Source organism: Siphateles boraxobius, unplaced genomic scaffold (genome assembly GCF_051911475.1).
Source record: "Siphateles boraxobius isolate OS27281-9 unplaced genomic scaffold, OSU_SipBor_1 6, whole genome shotgun sequence".
Classification (NCBI taxonomy): Eukaryota; Metazoa; Chordata; class Actinopteri; order Cypriniformes; family Leuciscidae; genus Siphateles; species Siphateles boraxobius.
Window position 1 is genome coordinate 18145282 of NW_027509186.1, and position 6937 is coordinate 18152218.

Genomic DNA, 6937 nt, shown 5'->3' on the forward strand with positions numbered 1-6937 from the left:
TCATCTGATTTAAGGAAGTTTTGTGTTGAGAGATTGATATTTTCAGCTTTTAAATGTTTTTTTGCTCTTTGTATGCAATAGATTTTTAAAAAATATATAAATTAATTTCTACATGTTTTAATAAAAGTGGAGAACACAATATCAAAAATAATGAGGAATATGCTGTTTTTCCCAATCTAGGGTCACAAAAGAAATATTTAAGAAGTTATGAGTAATTCACAGTTTATTATGTCAATGCACTATTAAGTCTCCAGTGATGCCAACAAATCAAACCACATTTAAATTGGAGAAAAAAAAGGAAAAATGTTATGGTCTTATGGACTAAATGAAAAATAAAAGTGGCTTAATTGACAAGTATTCATCCTGCTGTATTTTGGCAATCTTAATTGGGTGAGGAAATCAATTATCATGGGAAGTCACACTAAAGATGCTAACAAGGTACAGTGGGTGATCATTTCAAGATTCAGCAATGCTCAATTTATGACTGCACAGTAAATATCACAGTCTCATAACTAGCCATTGTTACAAAGAGAAAGTTGGAGACGCTGTGGGCGAGAAGAAAAAAAATACAGGCTTCTTTGGAGAGCTAAAAGAAAGCCGCTGAAGCCATGTGGCAAAAGTGAAACCATTTGGAAGACAACTGTGGTTTCATGAGACTAAAGTTGAGCTCTTTGGCTTAAAAGCAATTGTATTTGGCACAAACTAATTATAGTACAACACCAAGGTAACACCATCCATGTTGTTAAACGTAGGGCATATTGATTTTCATGAGGAGAACGTGGAAAAGCTTATTGCATCCAGATGAATATGGGAAAAACCTTGGGAACCTTTTGCATGACTTTTTTATATGTACTGTGTACAAACACACACACACACACACACACACACACACACACACACACACAGATTTGATCTTGAGGAGGTGATGATGTCATAATTTGGAGTGTTTTTATAAAAAAAAATTTTTTACAAAAACACTTTCCATTTAAAAATTCTGGTTAGTACTTTGTGCATTTTTTGCTGTTGAACGTGACAATATTATGAATTTCTAAATTTCGAAAAGTTCTAAAAAAATGATCTTGTCATCTCAATCTAACAAACTTTTGTCTTTGAGGTCTCTTTTTTTATTTTTTAAACCCATTTAAAAAACTAATAGTAGGCCTAGTATGTATTTTCCCTTCCACCAGCAGCTTTTATAGGATTATATTGCAATAAATAATTAAGTTTACAGCAATTTGAAGAAAGCAGTGACAACTTATCACCGTTAGAGGGCAATACAGCTTTCTACAGCAACATATATTTGTGTTGTATATGATTATATCTAATATGTGATTATTAGATTAAATTATCTTATTCATAACATGTTACAGGAGAATAACAATGAAATAACTGGGAATAGTCCCACGAATGCAAAACTAATGGCGGATAAAAAGTCTCAATGCAGACAAGATGATCAGATTTATTTTGATAAAACAAAAAGTGTGGTTGGTATAAATAAAGGCATTCCCAATTAAAACTCCCATAAGTACTCATTTCTCTATAGCTTACACGTGAAGCTAGCCATTGTGCACTGCAAATACTGTAAAATATACTGCTTTTTTATCACAATTTTTATTTTGGTTCAGATAACATAATATTTTAAGTTTCTGATGTTTAAACCAATCTCGATTGTATAAACTAAATTTTATATTGCTAATAAGAGACAGATATCAGCACCACACGCGAGTTCCGTGGATATAAAGGAATAAGGACATTTAATTCTACTAAACTACTACCGCAAGTGCTAAATTACTTGCCTACTCACACAGGTCAGTTTATTTGACGAATTAAACTCGTGACTTAACGCAGCGCTGTTTCACTTACAACGGTCTCACGTTACACTATAAACTGCATTTGAGTGTGTTGAAAGTTATAATGTTATTATGTGTTAGTTTGTATGTATGAGAATAGCAGTAAGCTAGATCAACATTAGAATAACATACTGATCATATTCTAACATTTCATCATGTTGAGTTAACCTATATAACATTGATTTGTTTTATGTAACGTTACATTTACTCACCTGTCTAATAAAGTCTACATGCAAGTACCATCTCTGTCAAGTCGAAGTTTGTCACGGACGTGGAGCTCTCGGCATCTCGAGAATGCCACGCTGATATTGACCCTCGTTTTAGTTCTCCTTTTGTCCCAAAGTCTGCTTGCCGTGGTCCATAATGTTTGAATAAAGCAACCGCTAGATGTTACGCACTACGCAGTTGTCCAGTCCACATCTGTCGCCATGGTTACTATGGCAGTACAAGCGGAAACCAGGGATAACGCGGATATTATGTCATTGACAGGCGACAAGTGAACAGGAACGGGCACTTTTTAAAATTGTGAATTTCTCTGAATTTACAAATTCTTGGAAACATTTAGGATAATGGAGGTACACAATTGAGAGAAATATATAACACTATGCAAGTGGTTTTTGGATATTTTGACATCTTGTACCTTTAAGTCAAACCAACAATTAAAAGCTGCTTAGGACGCATTGTGTAAATGTCAGGATTCTGAAATGTTGAAACATTATATAAGGTCTTACATAAAAAGCAAATTTTGTTAACAATTCTAAAACAAGAATAAACTACATTCATATACATCGATATATAATATTTTGAGATTACAACTAAATGTTAAACTGGAATGAACTGTGTCCCTTGTGAAGATACTTTATATAGTTCTCTTAATCTTATTCACACAAGAATAACAATTAAATGTGTAATCTGGAATGGTCCTGAAAGCAAGACTCATGAGTAGCTTTTGTGTGAGTGTGTTTTATAGAAAAGTCTCTTTTGAAAAACAAAAGTTAAAAGACAAAATCCTCTTCTCTGTGAGGAGGCTGTGACTGTGGGTTTAGTTGTAATGCAGCAATGACGCTGACAGTCTAATCAGCCAAATTAAGAGGCAAAAGAAGCAGAGAGATGTAATTATTATTAGCATATAGCATAATTGCTGTGCTGTAGGGACTCTGCAGTAACTTTAATCCCTGGAGGACGTCACAGCGCACTGTTGAGACTGGTGAACATGTTTGCCCACGCTCATGGTTTCAAAGCGCACAGCACTAATTACGTCCTGAACAAAATCAACATTTATTACACCAAAACTGCTCACTGTAAACAGGAGACTCGGGTCTCCAGGGGGTCTTTATCAGAGCTGAGGAAATGTGGTTGGTTATGTCTGGCTCCTGGTAAGGTGCTCGACAATCAGGCTTTCCACTGTAGTCATTCTGCAGGAAAAAGAACGCATTTAATTGTACAGTAAATCTTTTACATTGCTAGAGAACTTTTTAATGCCACATCATCAATAAAATAAAGCTAGCTACATGTCAATACTATGCAGCTAGTGACATGAATAACAAACATTCCACTGCATTCTGTGGGAAAGTTTAAGCAGAAGAGATCCCACTTCCGAAAATATATGGAATTCTCAGTGTGCCATATGACACATAAGCTGCTTAGGAGTTGAGCTTACTGATATGAGAGAAACAGGCCTAATCGTTGTCACATGAAAATATCTTTACTGTACAATGCATTAGATTATGTAAAAAAAAAAAAAAAACATAATACATTTTTAGCTCATGGCTATTTATTAGTATTTATAAAGCACATATTGATGCCATTCTGCATATTCTACATCCCTTAATCCTACCCAGTACCTAAACTTAACTACCTTAACTATTAATAAGCAGTAATTAGGAGTTTATTGAGGCAAAGGTCATAGTTAATAGGTAGTTAATATTGAGAATTGGAGGTAAGTGTGATCAAAAATAATTTTCTTCCTCAGTATTTTTGTCTTGTTTTCCAAAACAAATATCTAAACATTCTTAGATCAAGATACATTTACTTGATAAGCTAAATATATATTTTTTTAATTATGTAGGCCTACTCAAATGAAGTGACTATGCTTAAATAGAAAAATGGGAAAATAAACTTAAAGTATGTAATGTATTTATTTTTCTTACCCCACTGGCAGACATTTGTATTAATTTTGATATTTTTCAGAGAATAAGACCTGCCATGTCATTTTACTTCTCAGGTTATTGTATCTTGACTTTACTTTACAATAAGGCTGGTAATCAACACTTCAAAGAAGAAAACAAATCTTGCTTAGTATTTTTGTCTTGTTTTTCAAATATCTAAACAGATCTATACTATATGTTTAACTTATGTAAATATGTGGACAGACATATACATTTATTTGGATAAAACAAGAAATGTGGTAGGTATAAAGGAGCTTCCTATCAAGTGCATCCAGTTTGTGCACTATTGCTTATGCATGCACGGCAAATATTGTTGGCTGTAATGATAAATAGCTTACAGAGTTTCTCATTTGTAACCTGTTTGGATAAAGGCATATAATGTAAATTTCAGGATTCTGGGATCTGTTGAAACAACATGGCCTTACATACATAAAAAGCTGAATTTTTATACCTTTTTTTAAAATAATCCTAAACTGATTTCTTTTTGAATATTTTGAGTCGAGATGAACTTAATTTTAAACTGGAATGAACCGTTTCCCTTTTATTTTTTACATTAGCAGCTGCATCCTCTCCAGTAAGGGGAAAGTAAACTGCAGGCACTGTGGGGCATCTGACAGAACATCATGTCAGAAGTCTCTTTCCCTTAATTGTATCAGAGTGTGCGAGTGTGTGCGACGCTAATCAAGTCATGTTCACCACGTGTAACATCCTCAAAGGAAATGAGTCACTGGTAATGGAGACCTGTTAACATGGCAGGATGTTGCAGAAACGGAGGATCAGAGCCATTACGCAAAACTCGACTGATAGGGATGTTTTCCCCCTTTCTGTTTGTCGTTTAGAAAATAGCTTTAAAAATGTTATGACAGATGTTTGTGGTCACTGTTATTTTGATGTTTACGTGTGACTCACAGTGCACACCGTGAGAGTGTTAGACTAGAAAATATGCATTTGTACCTACATGGGGTTGCAAACTTTATATTTACATTCATTCATTTAGCAAATTATTTTATCCAAAGCAACTTACACTCTAGGGAAAAAAAGGTTCAATGGGGTTCGATATAGAACCCGGGTTCTTGACACAATTTTAAAGAACCCTTTATGTCAGAACCTTTCACTTTAATAGGTTATTTAAAAAAAAAAATCTAGTATTAAGTGTTTACAAGCTGTTTAATTCATAATATTAAATTTTAATTAAAAATGAATTAAAACTATATCCATAAAATGATTCAATGATGGGAACATAGAACCATATATGAGGCCCTGTCTTGCAGAACCCTTTAAGGTTTTACAGAATCTTTTATTCTAAGAGTGTACAAACACACAGGACATGGCAATTAAAACATTGTGTAATGAGAAACTCTCCTAATTAAAGAAAACTAAAGAGAAAACCTGATTATATAAGCAATTTCTTTCATTACTAAAATTAAATTATATTTAAATGTACTAGTATTATTATTACTACTGTGTAAATATATATAGGCTATATATATACATATTAGTGGTGTAACGTTACACTGAACTATATATGTTTGTGGGTATGGGTATGTTTGTGTGCGTTATTAAATATAGGAGCTGCACAACAAATTTAGTTGTACATTAAATCTGCAGTGACAATAAATCACTATAGAATAGAAAAGCCTTATATTCTATTATTAATAATACATTAATCAAGATCGTACAATCAACCTGTGTCAAGGAAAATAAATCTATTTAGATGTGTTGTATCAAGTGAGATATTATTTTTTATTGAATATTAATTATTGATGAAAGAGAATTACTTATCTAATATTCTTAGTCACATGGCATTGATAAGCAAAACCGGTCTCATGAGACATATGAAACCAAAAAATGTACTTCCTTTAGTGTTATCAAGAGACCAGATGAGAAAGAACTGGAAGTCATGCAGTCATAATGATTATTTACACGATAGATCGTTTGCAAGTGATATGCATGGAGTCTTTATTTACACAGCCCATGTGACCAAATTGCAAAGAACAGGATTTCCTCCCTGTAACTAGGCAGTTTTAGATAACTTGCCCCTGATGCAATTTAATATTCTGATGTGATATTGAAGCTTTGAATCCAGGTAAGGTGAACTGACCTTAGAATGGCGTTTAGGGGAACTGTGCATCCGACAGAGCAAGATTCCTGTTATCCATGTGATCGCTCGCTGTTTATTCTTCACTGAGAGAGTTGCTGATAACACAGTGTTGTTCGGGACACCTCTGATTTCCTCAGAAGGAAGCACCTGTACCCTGTGGAAAAAAAGTTTTGCCACAGCACACAGAAAATCACAACAGTGCCCACGTCACGCGTCCCCCAAAGGACTCTTGGATTTTGCTTGCACAGACGAACGAGCTCAAGTAACTCACAGCTCCAGAGGCGAGAACAGCAGTCTGGAAAAGACCTGCAAACAGCTGCGGTTTAGAAAGTGACTGAGAAAACATTATTGAGTGGCCTAGTTAGAAGGTAAACATGACACACTTTAACAATAGTAGAACAAATAAAGATACATTAGCCTACACATTGACTATAGGAGTTCCTGTAGCTAATGGGTAACTGATAAAGTAGTACAAACTCTAAGTAGACAATACCTGTGTTATGATTCAATACAGGTATTCAAATTGTATGATAAAACTACATTGTTTACTCAAAAAAGAAAATTCGTTGATACTCAACCTCATGTCATTCCAAACGGTCTCTCTTCCATTAAACACAAAATATTCATTTCTGAAGAAAACCTTTTTCTATATTTCCATAAAATGAAAGTGAAAGGGGACTATATGGCTGTGAAACTCCAAAACATTTATATTTCTAGATCTCTGTTCATTAAAGAATCTGGGGGGAAAAAATGTATCATGGTTTACACAACAATATTAATCAGCAGGCTATTTTAAACAGAGATAATAATAATAAATG

General features: G+C 33.9%; 1 long non-coding RNA gene across 1 annotated transcript; it reads right to left on the reverse strand.

The window, feature by feature from the left end:
* Positions 1-205: 205 nt before the first annotated feature.
* LOC143715603 (uncharacterized) lies at positions 206-6494 on the reverse strand. The gene is made up of 3 exons (XR_013195831.1): positions 6391-6494; positions 6120-6273; positions 206-3265 (listed from the first exon to the last, which is right to left on the reverse strand). It is a non-coding gene; the product is annotated as an uncharacterized LOC143715603 (long non-coding RNA).
* Between the last annotated feature and the right edge of the window lie 443 nt (positions 6495-6937).